Below are 19,272 nucleotides of genomic sequence, written 5' to 3' on the forward strand. Positions count from 1 at the left end.
TCTGTAAAGGAGACCGCTTATAAAACACTAATACGACCTATTCTTGAGTACTGCTCTAGCGTTTGGGATCCCTATCAGATAGGATTGAGGGAGGACATAGAAGCAATTCAGAGGCGAGCTGCTAGATTTGTTACTGGTAGGTTTGATCATCACACGAGTGTTACGGAAATGCTTCAGGAACTCGGGTGGGAGTCTCTAGGGGAAAGGAGGCGTTCTTTTCGTGAATCGCTGCTGAGGAAATTTAGAGAACCAGCATTTGAGGCTGACTGCAGTACAATTTTACTGCCGCTAACTTACATTTCGCGGAAAGACCACGAAGATAAGAGAGATTAGGTCTCTTACAGAGACATATAGGCAGTCATTTTTGCCTCGTTGTGTTTGGGAGTAGAACAGGGAGAGAAGATGCTAGTTGTGGTACGAGGTACCCTCCGCCACGCACCGTATGGTGGATTGCGGAGTATGTATGTAGATGCAGATGTAGATTACAACTAACAACATTAGGGTACTTACCTTGTTACTTTTGAATACATTATGGGAGTAGCAGTGATCAATGAGTTACAAATATTTACTATTAAAAACAGTCTTGAACACGATTTATTTATTAATGTGACCGGTTTCGATTACTAGTGTGGTTATCTTCAGACCATTGAGAAGGAACCTCTTTCTGCTGGAGAATCACTACTAAAAAAAAAAACTTACCTTGTGGTGTTGAAACCCACTTACCGTGTGGTGTTAAAATTCTGCTCTACAACGTCCAGTTGTGACATGCTGGAACAAGAATTGGGTTCACGTGTACTGCATGTTCTGACCCAGAATCGCATAAATCAGCGGGTGGCCACATACGCATCCACACTTGCTCGTCATCAGGTGGCCCGTGAACGACACGTCCATTCGTATCCTGTATCGTTACTGGTGTCAAGAAGTGGTGTCTTTATGCTTACGCTAACGTAAGGAAAAGAAAGAAATGGTTGAGCCCAAGCAAAGCAGGGACTCCTCGTACATAGACCAGCAATTTGAATCCAAATAACTATGCTGGTATAAAACGTACAGTTGCCCTTTGACACACAGTGTGAACACGAGGCACGTGGCTAGCACAACAGCAGCTACAACCTTAAAAGCTGGACACGGGCGAGTAGGAGTCGAGCACTTAAAATTCCTTACAGTCTTAATTATGAATATAGATAGTCCATCCAGTCTGGGAATCAAGAATCTCTTGTCGACATTGATACTGGCAAGATATCGGTCCGGGACTTTAAAGAATGTTTTAATTTCAAGTGTGATAACGGACAACAAATGACATAAGCAATATTTATTCGTGTGATTAAATTACAAATTAATAGTTTTCTAATTTTTCGCTTTACGTGTACTTCGAAACCCTGCGATGACGGATAACAAATGACAAAAGAAATATTTTTTCGTATGATACAATTAAAAATTAATAGTTTTCTAATTTTTCCCTTCATTTCTACTTTGAAAGCTTTCTTCTTGCCATTCGTGTAGCGACTGACAATTCACAGTTTTTCACAACACAACTTATTTAATGTAGGTTCACTGAACGTACAAACGAAAGGTAGCAATAACGAAAAAAGTCTCTTAATTGAGGCAACCAAACCAAAAGTTCACTTCTTGTTTTCCACAAAGGTTCGTGGTAACACTCACACACTAGTCACAGTCCGATTCCGAGACGAAGACGTAATCTTCGACGGTTGCAGTAGTCGAGGTCGAAATCCGGCTTGAACTGTTGTACTTCAGGCCTCGTTCTAGCCCCTAAATAGCCTTCTCCAGCCAATCAGATTTCTTCCTGCAGGCCATGACTCGAGCTCCCCCTGCAGGAAGTAGTGCTCGGAATGTCTGTTTCCATTATCATGTGTGTAAATAGCCGGTGTTTACACTGGTGCTTTCGGTTACGCTTTTAGGCATAGACAACCTCGTCCTCTGTGGTGTTATATGGGTTGCCGGCCCTCAGGGGCTACGTTGGCTCCGCTATAACAATTCGAGTATCAAAATCTGCGACATAAATGGCCGTATCTTTTAATTGCTTCCACCTGGAAGCTTTTATTATACTGCAAAGGGACCATAGGCCGTAGTATGTGACGTAAGTTTGAGCTTGATATGTCTAACCGTTCCTGAGGAAAAGGATTCTTATTAGTCATGCAGGCAGACAGACGGTGGTAAAAGAGAGTGATCTTACAGGGATTTCGTTGTTACAGAGTGAGACACAAAACTCTAAAAACTACGCGCACAATGAACAAAAATGTATACTTTTCGATCTTGGAATGATTGACAATGAAAAAATGTCGGAATTGGTACCGTAATAAATATTTTACAATCGACATGTGGAATGACTGGTTTCAATAATCATATTAAAGCTGTGGACCCACTGTTGATCACAATTTGTTGTGTGTGTGTCATCACATTTTACCTCGTTGTGTATCGTACTCTCTGCTGTGGAATTTGGGAGCCAGCCCAGCATTTACCTAAAAGAGCGTGGGAAACCCCCAGAAAACCACGCTCAGGTTGGCCAGTGTGCAACCCTATGATTCACCTCCCTCTGGCTAACGGGTCACCTCCGTATCTCGAAAGTCAGCGCCCTGCGCGACACCCTATGCGAGCAGGTCAAAATAAGAGACATTAATAATAGCTGCAAATTTTTACCCTGACCAACTGTTATTTTATGAAGGGAAGGACATGCACAATATATTGACCAGAAGATTTTTGTTAGCACTTCCGTGGTTCATGGGATACGTATCTCCCCCTAAAGTAATAGGCGTATTTAAGCACAGGGACATCTGTATCTTATATGTGCCTAGTGTTAGCACTTACCGAGATGCTTTCGGAATTTGGAAAAAAAAACCACCCAGGCCCATGAAGTGGATATATAGAAGGCTGTGAGCGATGAAATGGATCGGTGTGTGTCTATAGGTGGCACAGTGCGTTTGTTCTATGAAAATCAGATCTACTCACCATATTCTCCATTCCAAGAATGTCTGAAGTAACTATTTGTGGTTTGTCATACATCACAGACGTCGTTTTGAAACATTCCTATACAACCCAGTAATTCTGCTGTTTTGTACGTAATTTTTATGTAGTTGCACGTTCTTCTCCATTCCCAGCTGCCTGAAGTAATTAATTGTGTTTTATTATACTCACAGACATTGTTTTGAAGCGTTAGTAAATAACCCAGTAATTCTGCTGGTTTGTACATAATTTTCATGTAGTGGCAGGTGTACGCCTCAGAAAACTTCATAGAATGTAGAAAACGTTGGTGTGTGTTACATCGAAGGCGTCCTCAGATGATGATATGTCGAAAACGTGCTTGCGATATTTCGTGTTTTTTCACTGTCGTGTTTTATTACTGATTTGTTATGCTTTTTTCCATAATTGTAATCCTGATCAAATTATTCTAAAATTAACAATTTAACTCTGAAAATCCAAGGTTCACAGGAAAGCATGAATCTATTCAGCTTCGTGGGGGACAAGTGTCCCTTCACCGATTTTCAAAACCGGTCACCTCAAAATTTTTTTTTTTTTTGGGAGTGATAGTGTATTATTTATCACAAAGAATGACAATTTTTGACCTATTATTTTTCAAATATACGAAAAATGAATGTTAACCATGAAAGGGTTAATCGTTATCGCAGCTATGTGAAATCTGCTGCTTGTCACCAAACGTGTTTCGTTTTGCATTAATTTACTGTTCCGGTGGTTCTTGGTAGAATATTTTATGCATTATGAATGAGGAAACACGCGACTCGGGTCTAATATTCTACAATATTTATTATTATACAGAGAGATTTCTGCCGTTGCGTCATATAGCATCGCTTCTGGAAAAAAGCAATGTAAATCACTTTATCGATATGTGACTACAATGGATCCGCTATACGTGCTCAGAGAATTGTAATTACTATTATCTCTGTATCGTAGTATATAAAAAGATTTAATTGTCTTCTCTTGTCTTCTTCTTCTTTGTCTTCTGTGCCTGGTTGGTTCTGATGTCGCGTTTAGATTACGGTCTGTAAAGAATTATTTCTACTGTATGTAGTGTATTTAGAATTTCTGCTAAATATACATGTCAGTATTTAATGCACTATGTGTTTTTGTTAATAGCAAGAAAGTAACTTCCCTGTCCCCTTTATTTAATTACGTAACAATTAAATGTTGCCCTGGCCATTTGTAATTGCATTGTTGAAGCGACGCCTTTGCTGTTAAAATTGATAAAAATTTCTTCATACCTATTTAATTCTGGAAGTACTGAAAGGATTTAATCCCAGGAAATGTAAAACGGCGTCTCGTAATAATTTCCATTTCATTTTAGGCCAGAGGTACAGTTTTATTGAAAGTAATTATTTTAATTGTGTACGCTGCCATTGCACGTAGGCAGCTAAACTGGAGCATCAGGCCTTACAGACAAAAATAATTGCTTGAATATTATATTAAATTTGCTTATCTCGTAACATTAAAGAAAGGTAATTTTTTTATCCATCATGAGTTTTCAAAGATGAGAACTGCAAATGTTTGATTGAAGACTAAAACGAGGTAAATTATTAAAGTAAAAGTGCGATGTCAGTCTATTTAGATTAGATAAACTGTGAAACTTTCTGGCAGATTAAAACTGTGTGCCTGCCGAGACTCGAACTCGTGACCTTTGCTTTTCGCGGGCAAGTGCTCTACCGTCTGAGATACCAAAGCCCGACTCGCCACCAGCCCTCACAGCTTTACTTTCGCCAATACCTCGTCTCTTAGCTCTAGACAGACTATAGCCACAACTTCCAAACTAAAAACAAACAAATAGTATGAAGCAATGGCTACGCTCCTGCGTTGGTGAATAATGCATAAAAACAAAGAAAGAACCTGGTGTCCTCTCCTTTACCCTGTGCTCGAAAGACCCCACAAATGGTGCACGGTTCAATATTTAGGAAAAGTGTCTCACGCTATGGCCAGAAAGCTTAACTCTGGGAACTATAAAATATCATTTTATGTACATAACACTATTGGACAGTTTTTGCTCAGTGGTGAAGACAGCACATCAGGGAATACACAACATTCCTCGCAATTGTGGCAAATCCTACATAGGCTAGTCTGGCAGCGCAGTATCCTCCAGCTGAAGGAACACCATATAAGCCACAGTTACAACTCGCAACATAGATTGTTGTGCATCACATCCACAAAAGAAGGAAGATAAACTACCTTGAACAAGTGTAATTAATAAATTTGCCCAAACGTAGTACTGAATGGTCAGACACAGTTCCCTTATTCGCCACTTCTAACGGCAGATACTGCTAGTAATTCCTTCCAACACCACTTTGCGAACTCCACCTCGCACTCACAAGCCAAAGTTTTCCTTTGCCTCAGTTGCTGTAGTACTCTCGCCCTGTTAAAGTGTTACCTTGTGTAATCATGTTTCACTTACCTGTTTAGTCTCACTTGTAATATCTTAGGTGTTTGTAGTAGTGGATCTATTACGGAAAAGATAATCGTGTTCAGTCACGCCCTTGGAACATGTCACCAAAGTTTATTATATGTTGCTCAACTTATTTTTCTTCTCAGAACCACTGCTGTAATTTATCATGCGATTATTATTTAATGTGTCACATATTCTCTTCTGAGCTGAATAGTATTACAGCGGACTTTTCCTAAAATAATTACTCTAGTTCTACTCCTAAATCTAAATTAACATGTGCCATGTTTGGAAATCAGCTGAGGTACTCTGTAGATGCAATAGTTTAAAATCTTGATCCTACAAAAACTTCTCGTTCACACATATTTATCTTTGTTTATGACGATGGCATAACAGTCAAAAACCGGTTTGTAAAAGAATAATTACTGTGGAATATTACACCAGTAGCATGTAATTTTTCATTCACAGTGTTTCGTTTAATTGATATAAAATATCGTCAGCTCACTGTAATAAAAACATATTTACTGTTTGAATTACTTTGTAGATCTAAACACAGTTCGTTACTACAGAGGTTGATTTTACTTACGTTATATTTTACGATATCAGCAAACGTCGTCTGCTCTCAGGTTTTTCAGTTATTTTGTCGTTGGGCACTGCTGTTTCCGGTCTAATCCCACAGTGCTTTGCAGAACTATACATTTCTTGGCGTCGAAAAAGACACAGTGTAGAGATATTTCAGGGTATACAGGACGTGTTAAAAAATACTTGATCAGTTCTTGTTTGACGACACTTCTCGCCGATACTGAAGTTTTTTTGTACTGGCCTGTCTGTTCTCTATCTGCAGTTGATGCCTCACAAGGATACTTCCCCACCTCATCAACTCAGGGAATGTAACAGAAAGTAATCAGGTATCGTGGATGCCGATTAAACGTTGATCTACAGGGTGACAGTTGTAGAACTACATGAAATAAAATCGTCATAATTTCTGAACGGTTTTCGTTAGGACGTTCAAACTTCACCGTCGGCTCCGGGGTATGATGGGAATTAATAGGCGCATGCGCACGCGCCTTCTTGATGTCGGCCATTTTCACGTGACAATTGGCGCATTTGGGGGACTGAGAATCCGCATTTCGCGATCGAGAAGTTCCTTCACCCTCAATGGGTGACTGTGTGGTGTGCAGTGTCCAGCCACAGAATAATGGGTGCGACATTCCTTGATAGCACGGTGACTTCTGAACAGAACGTGAAGGTTTTGGAAGATGATTTCATCCTGGTTATCCAAAGTGACTGATTTCGACAAGATGTGGTTTATGCAAGACGGAGCTCGGCCCCACCGATGCAGGAGAGTGTTTATTGTCCTGGAGGAGTACTTTTGGGACCGCATTCTGGCTCTGGGGTACTCAGAGGCCACTGGTATGGGCCTCGATTGGCCACCATATTCTCAGGATGTGAACACATGCGACTCCTTTTTGTGGGTCTAAATTTAAGAGAACAGTTTCCTGCCCCAACGATGCAGGAGAGTGTTTATTGTCCTGGAGGAGCACTTTGGGGACCGCATTCTGGCTCTGGGGTACTCAGAGGCCACTGGCATTGGCCTCGATTGGCCGACATATTCTCCGGATGATAAGAACACGTGACTCCTTTTCGTGGGTCGACATTTAAGAAAAGTTGCAGAGCAATAACCCCAAAACCAGTGCCGAGCTGAAAATAGGAATTCAGGCGGTCATGGACAGCATCGATGTCCTGACACTTCAGCGGGTCATGCAGAATTTCGCTATTAATCTGCGCCACGTCATCACCAATGGTGGAAGGCATATCGAACATGTCATAACCTAAATCGGAATATCTGTAGTGACGTTTGCATGTTGACTAATGTGTGTGACGCCGTAATTTGTAACTAATGTACGTTTCTTTCATATAGCTCAAGAATTGTCACCCTGTAAGTTTGTTGACCCTCTATGTAGGGAAAGACTGACATAAAGACTGACAAGCTTTCACCAATCTTGTGTTCACATGACGCAGTGCTCTAGCCCAGATGTGAAGTACTCGTCTTGAAAATTTGTGCAGATTTATTTGATCCTCAGAGTATAGTATGACAGTCACGTAGCAGTAGCTGTTGTTTTCAGTCTGAAGACTGATCTGATGTACATCTCTACGCTGGTCTGTCCCTTGCAAGGCACTTCATCACTACCGCACCCTAATTCCATTTGTATTCATGCCTAGGTCTCACTGTACATTTTTATCATCTACACGTCCCTCAGTTACCAAAGTGTGGACTTCCTGATTCTTCAGGACGTTCCTTGTCAACCGAGCCCCTCTCTGAGTCAGTTTGTGCCATAAATTTCTTTCCTCTGCAGTTCGATTCAGCACCTCGTGACTATTTATCGGATCTATCCATCTTATCTTCAGCATTCTTCTCCAACATTACATTCCAAAAGCTTCTCTTCTTGTCTAACAATTTATCGTCCATATTTCACTTCCCTGTAAGGCTACACTCTAGATGAAGACTACCTAACACTTAAATTTATATTCGATGTTAGCAAATTTCTCATTTTTAGAAACGTTTTTCTTCTGTGCACAATGCGTTTATAAACTAGTTATACCAATCATCATCATCATAAACTAAAGGCTATGCCTTGACGATTTAGCCACGTTCCTCTCTCCATTGTCATCCTCATCAATTCTTCATACGATTTTATCACCATACCTTCTTTGATGTTATTAAAATACGTTGCTGTTGATCTGCCTCTTGGTTTTTTCCCTAAAACTTTTCCTTCAAATACATTCTTTAGCAACTGATTGTGTCTCATTATGTGCCCTATCATTTTTGATTTTCTTCTTCCTATTTAATTTAGCAGCGTTCTGTTTTCATTCACTTAAGACCTATTCATTAGTTTTTCTATCTACCCAGCTTGTTTTCGTCATTCCTCTCCATATCCACATTTCAATTGCTTCGAGTCTCTTTTTCTCTGCCTTTCCCAGAGTCCACGCTTCACATCCGTGTGTTAAGACACTCCAGACAAAAGTTTTGGCAAACTCTTTCCTACTTTCTAGGCTTATACGATTGTCTGCTAGTAAATTCCTTTTATTTTGGAAAGCTAGCTTTGCCAAGGCTATTCTTCTCTTTATATCTGTGATACATTTATTGTCGTCAGTGATTGTGCTCCCCAAATAACAGAAGTTATGCCAAAGGAATCTTTAATAGTGAAAAGGGTAAATAACTTACAGAAATATTTGGTACAGTACTGAATGCAGCATACCTTCAAGTTTTACTGCCGCCTAACACTGTCTGCGCCCAACATTACCGCCAGGTGGCATGCGCGAATGAGTTATTCCAACAATCACCACGGAGCCGTACAATACTGCAGAGCGTGCGCAGGGTTGTTTGTTGTTTCACGAGTTAAAATTCGCTGCTACACTTGACACACAAATCAGGACTAAACATCGCAAGACAAGCCACCACTTCGAAGGTATCGTTACTTATGGCGCGGTACCCCTCATCGTTTATGAAGTTGTCCGCATACCTACGCAGGAATGTGTCGACTTGCATCGGACGCGGTGGAACAATATCCTGCCAGCCATAATCACCTGATTCAGCCCACATGGACTTCCGTTTGTTTCTCCTCCTCTGGGAAACGTCGATGAGCTGCGACAACATAACAGGAGGAGTTGCCACCATACACCGAGACTTGCTTCATAGGAAATTTGCCAGGGAATTAATTGCAGATGGGAAATGTGTCGCGTTACAGAAGGTAGCACCATTGATAATTAATTAATAAAACTAAGATACTCTACTGAATGGTGTATCAAACGTTTCTGTAAATTTTCTGTAATTCGTTTTCATAAGGATTCTTTCGTGTAACTACACTACTGGCCATTAAAATTGCTACACCAAGAAGAAATGCAGATGATAAATGGGTATTCATTGGACAAATATATTATACTAGAACTGACATGCGATTACATTTTGACGCAATTTGGGTGCATAGATCCTGAGAAATCAGTACTCAGAACAACCACCTCTGGCCGTAATAACGGCCTTAATACGCCTGGGCATTGAGTCAAACAGATCTTGGATGGCGTGTAAGGTACAGCTGTCCATGCAGCTTCAACACGATACCACAGTTCATCAATAGTAATGACTGGCGTATTGTGACGAGGCAGTTGCTCGGCCACCATTGACCAGACGTTTTCAATTGGTGAGAGATCTGGAGAATGTGTTGGCCAGGGCAGCAGTCGAACATTTCCTGTGTCCAGAAAGGCCCGTACAGGACCTGCAACATGCGGTCGTGCATTATCCTGCTGAAATGTAGGGTTTGGCAGGGTAGAGCCACGGTTCGTAACACATCTGAAATGTAACGTCCACTAGTCAAAGTGTCGCCAATGCGAACAAGAGGTGACCGAGACGTGTAACCAATGGCACCCCATACCATCACGCCGGGTGGTACGCCAGTATGGCGATGACGAATACACGCTTCCAATGTGCGTTCACCGCAATGTCGCCAAACACGGATGCGACCATCATGATGCTGTAAACAGAACCTGGATTCATCGGAAAAAACGACGTTTTACCATTCGTGGACCCAGGTTCGTCGTTGAGTACACCATCGCAGGCGCTCCTGCCTGTGATGCAGCGTCAAGGGTAACCGCAACCATAGTCTCCGAGCTCATAGTCCATGCTGCTGCAAACGTCGTCGAGCTGTTCGTACAGATGGTTGTTGTCTTGCAAACGTCCCCATCTGTTGACTCAGGGATCGAGACGTGGCTGCACGAACCGTTACAGCCATGCGGAAAAGATGCCTGTCATCTCGACTGCTAGTGATACGAGGCCGTTGGGATCCAGCACGGCGCTCCGTATTACCCTCCTGAACCCACCGATTCCATATTCTGCTAACAGTCATTGGATCTCGACCAACGCGAGCAGCAGTGTCACGATACGATAAACCGCAATCGCGATAGGCTACAATCAGACTTTTATCAAAGTGGGAAACGTGATGACACGCATTCCTCCTCCTTACACGAGGCATCACAATAACGTTTCACCAGGCAACGCAGGTCAACTGCTGCTTGTGTATGAGAAATCGGTTGGAAACTTTCCTCATCTCAGCACGTTGTAGGTGTCGCCACCGGCGCCAACCTTGTGTGAATGCTCTGAAAAGCTAATCATTTGCATATCACAGCATCTTCTTCCTGTCGGTTAAATTTCGCGTCTGTAGCATGTTGTCTTCGTGGTGTAGCAATTTTAATGGCCAGTAGTGTAATTTATAAATACCCTTTATTGTCATCATTAGTTATTTTGCTACCCAAATGTCGAAACTCAAGTAGTACGTTTAATGCCTCATTTTGTAAGCTGGCACCCTCACATGTCCTGATTTAATGTGACTCCATTTAAGTACCCATGCAGAATGTTTGTTGATGTACTTCAAGACACTTTCCATTCTATTCGAATGCTCTTCTAAGTCCTCAGCCATCTCCGACAGAACTAGACTGTCACCGTGAAACTTTAAAAGTTTTAGTTTTTTCTGCTTTAATTCGCTTTCTAATTTCTCCTCGGTTTCCTTTACAGCTTGCTCAGGACCAGGTGAAATAACTTAGGGGGTAGACAACAAAACTGACGTCCTACTCCACAGTGTGTTCACTTTAATGCGTTCGATTCTCATTGGTGGCGTCTCCTTTCTGTACCAGCAGCGGTACTCTGCAGAGGAACGTTTCGATTTGAAAAGAAGTGCTGGCGTCGAAAAATACGCCAGGGAGGCAAAGGAACTGGAGACGTGTCACTACGCCGAATTCCACGTCCCGCACCACTGCTTTGCTGGCGGCAGGACCTCCAGTTTATTCTGCCGACACCTCCTCCGCGCAGCTGTTTGCTTATTTACACAGCGCCGCCGACTTATGTACTCTGCCCGTCGATAAGATGCTACAACTGGTTTCCTCTCGTCGCTCTCTATACAGTCCGGCGTGCGTGGGAGGATAAGGTACCCACACTCTCTCCCTAGCGTCGCGGTTTCCGTCGACAATGTGTTACCTGCGAAGAGCACATATTTGATCCCAGTGGAGGCACAGGCGTCGACAAATGCGTCCGCCCTGGAACGAGGAAGGAGAAGGGACAGTAAAAAAGAAATAAGCACAGGAAAAAAGAAGACAAATTTTATTTGCTTACACACGTACGCGAAAGGATACATCAGCGCGACAACTAGAAAGGTAACGCAGGTACAAGTAAACACGGTTAAGAGATCTCTAGATAGCGCCGATACTGCAGAATACATTCACGCAGGGTCGGGTTGTGTTGCAGGGGTTTGCAGAGTGGCTTCGTGGTAATGAGGTGTCGGGAGGGTAGTTCGGTTTCATTACTTTTTTTTCTATTTATCCTACTTTTTGGGACGTTTGTTGGGAAGGTCTGGGGGGAACGCTGGGAGGCCGCAGAGACGTTGAAAGCCGTCGTTTTGTTTTTCCCCTTCCGGCTTTTCATATTATGGCAGCACTGGCTCCGCTGGCGCGGGACTTCCCCTCAGCAGACGTAGTTCGTCACTCGGCCGCTGCGCGCGCCAATGCTCCCTGGCTCTGTGAACAAAATGTACAGCGAAGTAGGATAAAATTTTGGACAGTTTTTCCTTTTTTATTTACTGTTACTTTGATTCCTCACGAGGGACGGGTTGGCAGCAGGTCAAACAATTCTTCACACAAGAGCTTTAAATATTAAATAAACGTTTTCATACATATCAAAAAGAAATGAACAATAACAATGTCAAATCAAAGAGAAAAACAACACACACACCCATGCCCGAGGGAGGACTCGAACTTCCGACGGGAGCGGCAAGAATAGTAAGCGAGTGTTTAAAGGTGATAGCTTAGAGTTTATTAGGCGAAGAACAAATGGGATTTCAGAGTGGCAGATCGACAACAGATAGAGTATTTATAATAAAACAAATAATCGAAAAGCGGAGAAATTTTATTGGTGAAACTTATTTAGCGTTCACTGACATCCCTAAGGCAATCGATAATATTGAAAGAAACAAACTCTGAAGAATTACGAGGGAAAAAGGATATCCAGAATGCCTAATAAACGTTTTAAGAAGTCTGTACAAACACACGACTGTAATTTTAGATATAAATGGCACTCTAACACAGATTATAGCCACAAGTAAAAGACTAAGACAAGAGTACAGCATATCACCCACACTTTTCAGCATTTATTTAGAAGATGCAATTGTGAAATGGAAGGAAATTTTTAATGGAGGAATTCAGATTAACATTAATGTCATACGCAGATGACGCCGATCTGCTGGAGAATAATGAAGAAGATCTACAAAGGGGACTACATTTATTAAGTACGTTTTGTGAAGAGTACCATCTGACGATTTCAAAAAAAGACAAAATCATTGGGTTTCAAGGGGAAATACCCTCTATGGATAGAATTTTGTGGTCTACAATAGAACTATAGAAAAAGTCAAACTTTTAACTATTTAGGTTGTGATATCACACATGAGTATGACGAAGACATAGAGAAGAAATTCGCAAAGTTTTGGAATATATGTGGAAAAATAAACAGATATCCAAAAAATTAAAAAGGAGGAAAGAAAGAAGATTGAAATTTTATCGTGGGTTACAAGTAAACGTCAAGAAAGTCGTCTAGATGCAACGCAGATGAGGTTTTCCAGAGTAGTAAAGGGATGCACAAGAGCCAAGAGATTTCGAAATTCGAAAATTAGGTAAGAACTGAATATCTTTAGCATTCTCAGTAAAATGTAAGAAAATAGGAGAAACCAGACTGAACACCTCGAAAGAATGAGTGCAGAAAAATTACCTCTCCAGATCAGAAGATTTAAGCCAGTTAGGAGAAGTAGTCAAGGAAGACTGAGGATGGGTACCATAACAGTAAATACAAAAAAAGGACCCAATGCTTGAGGTGAAGATGATGAAGATGAAGAAGAAGAAGATGACGTTAAAAGAAATGGGCTTAAAATCTGTTTTTAGAAGCATATGTTGGTTATCAGATTTTGTGGTTTTTGAAACATTTGCAGAAGATGTTACAGAACATCTACATTACTAAATGGCTAACCAAGTCCATAGTTCATGGTTTGTGGTGCAGAGCCCCATTTGCAGATTACCTGTCAAATGGCTTTCAGGGCTAACAAAAACTTAGTTTCAATATTTGATGTTATTATTGGCCGAATATAAAAAATAAAATTCATTAGAGGTTATAATGATCAAATATTAAATGCATTGAATAACTAAACATCACTCATTGCGATATTTTGAGACCTCCCATGACTTTTGATTGTGTGAATCACGAAATTCTTCTAGATAAGCTTAAGTATTGTGGAATGAGTGGGGCAGTGCACACATCATTTAATTCATATTTAACTGGAAGAATGCAGAAGGTTGAAATTAACAGTACAGATAGTCTGCAAAGTCAACAGATTCTTCTAACTGGGGAGGTATTAAGAATGGTGTCCTGCAGGATTCAGTCTTGGGTCCCTTATTGCTCTAAATATATGTTAATGACTTGCTACTCTATATTCATCAAGATGCAAAGCTAGTTCTTTTTGCTGATGATACAAGTAAAGTAATCAACAAGCAAGAGTCACTGAGGAAATTGTAAACAATGTCTTTCAGAAAATTATTAAGTGGTTCTCTACAAATGGACTCTCCCAAAATTTTGAGAAAACACAATTTATACAATTCTGTACAGTAGATAGCATAATACCATTGATAAATACAGACTATGAACAGAACTCTGTTGCTAAGGCAGAATATTCAAAATTTATGGGTGTGCACATTGATGACAAATTGAACTGGAAGCAACACATCAATGATCTGCTGAAACGGTTAGGTTCAGCTACTTATGCTACTAGGATTATTGCAAATTTTGGTGATAAACATATCAGTAAATTAGCCTACTATGTCTATTTTCATTCACTGCTTTCATATGGCATCATATTTTGGGGCAATTCGTCATTAAGAGAGAAAGTATTCATTGCACAAAAGCGTGTAATCAGAATAATAGCTGGAGCCCACCCGAGATCACCTTGCAGACATTTATTTAAGGACCTCGTGACATTCACAGTACCTTCGCAATACATATATTCACTTATGAAATTTGTTGTTAATAACCCATCCCAATTCGAAAATAACAGCGAAGTGCATAGCTGCATCACGAGAAGAAAGGATGATTTTCACTACTCTGGATTAAATCTCACTTTGGCCCAGAAAGAGGTGAATTATGCTGCCACAAAAATCTTTGGTCATTTGCCAAATAGCATTAAAAATCTGACTGATAGCCGACCAACATTTAAAAGCAAATTAAAAGAATTTCTGAATGCCAACTCCTTCTACTCAATGACGAATTTTTTGATATGAAGTAGTAACTGTAAAAAAAAAATTGCTTAGAGTAAAGAAAACTTATGTTAAAGTAACACGTTCCACATCATTATGAAACGTCGTATTCATGGTCTATGGAACAAGTATTAATGTATGTATGTATGTCAATTATTACAGCCAGAAAATGTATGTATATGTTTTGAGACAGTGTAACTCATTCCGCGTGAATTATCTACACTGTATTCATGAGGTATTTGAGAATGAGAGTACTTAGCGACTTGCAACAACCTTTACACATAATTTGAAAGCTTTTCAAGCTTTTTTCTCTGTTACATAAGCACTCTAAGGGAAAAAAGAAAAACCACGCTCGACGAAGAATTTATCGGAATGGAACGGTACCCGGTATATGTAATGTGCATGTACAGAAAAATAAATGATTACAATTTCAGAAAAATTGGATGATTTATTTAAGAGAAATCACGTCACAAATTGAGGCAGTCAACAACGCGTTGGTCAATTTCAGAAAAATTGGATGATTTATTTAAGAGAAATAACTTCACAAATTGAGGCAGTCAACAACGCGTTGGTCCTTCTTATGCAAGCACTTATTCACTTTGGAATTGACTGACGTTTTTGGGATGCTCTACCGAGGGATATAGTGCCAAATGCTGTCCAATTGGAACGTTCTATCGTCGTCAAAATATGAGATAATGTTCCAAAAGTTCACGATTGTGAAGAGATGCGGCGACGTTGTTAACCAAGGTAAGTTTTGGGAAACACGAAGACAAGGAGTGGAAACGCTCGTCGTGTGCAGAAGGGCGTTATTTTGGCGAAATGTAAGCCCAGGCTGGTTTGCCATTTATAACGGTACCCCTTTGGTTGTCACCTGCGGCACCCTTACACCACAACTGTGCATCAACGACATTGTACGCCCCATTTCATTGCCTTTCATGGCAAACCACTCTGGGCTTACATTTCAGAAAGATAATACCCGCCTGCACACAGCGAGAGTTTCTACTGCTTGTCTTGGTGCTCGCCAAACCCTACCTTGGATGATTTCTCCCAGTTGAGAACGTCAGGACCATTATGTGCACCGCCCTCTATGCTGCTTAGGAGTTCGACAGTCTAACGCGCCAACTGGACATAATTTGGCGTAACCTGCCTCAGGAGGACACCCAACAACTCTATCAATAAGTTCAAGCCGACTAACTGCTTGTGTAAGGATCAGGCCTGGAGCCTGGACCAACTCGCTAGCCGCACAAGCGGGATTTTGAGAATGGAAGGACGGGAGACTACTGCTCAGAGTGAAAAGTTCGTGAGGTTGAGAGGCAGCTTTCCTCACTACTGTTGAACCTGCTCTGTCAAAGGTAAAAATGACAGAAATAAAAGAAAGGTTCATGACTGAGGGTAAAATTCAGAGTGAGAAAATGCCAATGATAAGATTCACTTATGACAATACTATTATCAGAGAAAACTGAGAAAGAACTATAGGCCCTTTTGAATGGAATGATCTGTTTACTGAGCACAGACAATAGAAAGGCGGAAATAATGAGTGGCAAGCTACAAGAACCCGAAACCACGAACTTGTAGACAATCCAACAGTTCCATTTCCAGGCTACCACCAACTAAGGGAGATGGGGGTGCAGTTAAACAGATATCGGACTGAAGAGGATAGGTGCAAATATAACATGCACAAGCGGGGCTTTTCAAGTGATAGTGTGTGTGACTGTGGTGAGACCCAACCAGTGAGCCACATTGTGAATGATTGTCCAATCAGACGCTTCCCTGGTGGCATTGAGAAGCTCCATCAAGCATCCCACGAGGCACTCCGCTGGATCGAGTCCATCAACATCCGAGTGTAGTCTGAGCCGTTTTAAAACTTGTGTACTGTATATAATTTCACATGTTCGTTTTTATATATATTTCTTTGTTTTGCTAAATGTGTATTACTGTAAGTGATGCATACGATAATAATAATAATAATAATAATAATAACAATAATGAGCAGTAGCAGAAATAATATTGGTGATAAACTTTACAACAAAATTTGAGACAACGAAGTTTACAAAGTGATGGAATTCTGCTACTGTGGAAGCAGAATAACTCGTGGTAAGAACGACGTAGCACTCGTTTATGAACAAGCAAGAACAAAGCACTTTACATTGATGCTTGTGGTGCCACCGCCAGACACCACACTTGCTAGGTGGTAGCTTTTAAATCGGCCGCGGTCCGTTAGTATACGTCGGACCCGCGTGTCGCCACTATCAGTGACTGCAGACCGATCGCCACCACACGGCAGGTCTAGTCTAGACTCCCTAGCACTCGCCCCAGTTGTACAGCCGATTTTGCTAGAAATAGTTCACTGTCTACATACGCTCACATTTGCAGAGACGACAGTTTAGCTTAGCCTTCGGCTACGTCATTTGCTACGACCTAGCAAGGCGCCCTATTCAGTTACTATAAGTACTAATCTTCAAGAATGTATTCTGAACAGATAATATTGTGAATCATGTACTGTCAAGAGCGACGTTCATCCTTAATGGATTAAAGTTAAGTATCAAACTAATTATGTCCGCTTTCTGAATTCTCATTCCTTGTCATGTTCCAGACCTCACGTCAGTATAGTTCTTCCCTCTTCACGCCAGCTTGCGTGAGCTAAAACGCGTGCATTTCGGCCTCCACTCGTAACACGGTGTTGGCTCTTCTGCTAACACAAAAATGCTCATATGAGAAAATTCCTATTATTATGTTATGGTCGTCAGCTATGTTGTCCTTCATATGTACTCTTACATTTTATCTGTAGACATGGTCTGCAGCCCCCTCTCTGTACCCATCCCCTCGCTCTTTATCCACCTATCCACTCCTCTCTCTATCCATTTCCCGTGTCCCTGTCCATCACCTTCACCTCTCCCTCTTTTTGTCCATCTCTTATTTCCCCTTTCTCTTTGTCCACCTTCTCCTCTCTCTCCCTCCCTGTTCATCTCATCCCTTTCCTTCTGTGTGTATCTCCTCCTCTCCCTCTCTCAATCTACTACTTTCCACCTGTCCATCTCCTCCTGCCCCTATCTTTGTCAGTCTTGTCCTACTCCTGTCTCTGCCCACCTCCGCCTTCCCCCTCTCCCTCTCCATCTCGTTCTTCCCTTCTCCCTGCTCATCTCCTCCCCTTCTCTTTCTGTGTCCATCTCCTCCTCTCCTCTCTCTCCCTTTGCATTTCCCCCTGCCCTATCTCTGTCCATCTCCTCCTGCCTGTGCCTATCTTCTCCTTCCCCCTCACTGTTTGTCCATCTCCTCGTCCTCCTTCCACACTCTATGTTATCATGCTCACCCCAATATAAGGCTGGTGTCTCTTAGCTCTGCAGTATTACTTTCCAGATTGTAGATAACGTGAGTACCAAATTTGGCTGAAATCGTTCCAGGCGTATAGGATGAGCTTTTTACCCGTGACTTTGCTTGTATTACGCATCTCAAATATATTTTACACATAATTTAACATATTTAGTTTTCATTTGAACAAATATTTCACCTGTATGTCTGGCGCATTCCGTCCTGCTGTTTCATTTTCACACAGCTCAATGTTTCTGACGTCCTTTCTCCTGAACTCTCTTGAGATAAGTGTCATAAAATGACATTCAGTTGTACATCTGAATATTGTTTGCAGAATGTGTCACGAATACAGTTAGTAGTAAGTAAGTAGTAAATTAAAACACTACGAGTCAATTTTTACGGCATGAACACCGAAAAGGTATAAGAGGCAAATTTTTTTCCTTTCGTCATTTTGTAGGGGTTTTGAGCGAGAAAAAGTTTGGTGAAGATTTGAGATTATGAGTAAAGTTTTTTCAAGTCACTAAATGCGCTGATTCTCAAATACTGGATGACTAAAGTGTGGGTATTGTCGCGCTGTGGGCTACACTACCTTTTCATCCGCACGACCACTCCTAGGTACGTCCTCCTTACCCCCACAGCGGTTCTTTCCAAAGAGAAAGTGAGGTGCGTATCGAGTGTTGCTGAAGTCGGGTCAGTGGTTCACGAGGAGACGTGGAACATACATACACCCACATTTATAATACTGTGTGTACGGATGTGCAATCAAGATGAGCAACGCAAATGGTATCCTTACTGAGCACCTGTAACGTTAAGAACTTGGTGGGATGCTCTGTGACACTGGTGTATGTCTTCTGTTCTGTGCACGCCTCCAGAAACAACGGTGTACTGACCAGCAGCTGCAGCAGGTCGATGGCCGGGGGCTGTCCAGACATGAGCAGCACCGCCCCCGCCTGCCGCCGCCCGCCTGCCTCCGGGACGCCTTCCGCCTCCACCGCCTCCGGCCTGGAACACGCGGAAACCTTGTCAGCAGCGCTTCGACTTCTGTGCACATCACTTAAATATTAGAAAGAGCTCGTATCGTTTTGGGAAGCGTTAGACAGAGAGGCACGCCGCACCACGTACTACAGAGCAATTCAACAAATGTAACAAGAGTCCGAAGTTGCCGTTGTCACTGCCAAAGAGAGAATGTTAGAGTAATGACAAATCTAGGCTTATAACAAGGATGCTGT

At 41.7% G+C, this 19,272-nt stretch overlaps 1 long non-coding RNA gene across 1 annotated transcript; it reads right to left on the reverse strand.

Annotated features, from left to right (window-relative positions):
- Positions 1-11,531: 11,531 nt before the first annotated feature.
- On the reverse strand, positions 11,532-19,046 carry LOC124719112. Its single transcript, XR_007005988.1, has 2 exons — positions 18,934-19,046; positions 11,532-11,959 (listed from the first exon to the last, which is right to left on the reverse strand). It is a non-coding gene; the product is annotated as an uncharacterized LOC124719112 (long non-coding RNA).
- Positions 19,047-19,272: the final 226 nt, after the last annotated feature.

Source organism: Schistocerca piceifrons, chromosome 10 (assembly GCF_021461385.2).
Source record: "Schistocerca piceifrons isolate TAMUIC-IGC-003096 chromosome 10, iqSchPice1.1, whole genome shotgun sequence".
Taxonomy (NCBI): Eukaryota; Metazoa; Arthropoda; class Insecta; order Orthoptera; family Acrididae; genus Schistocerca; species Schistocerca piceifrons.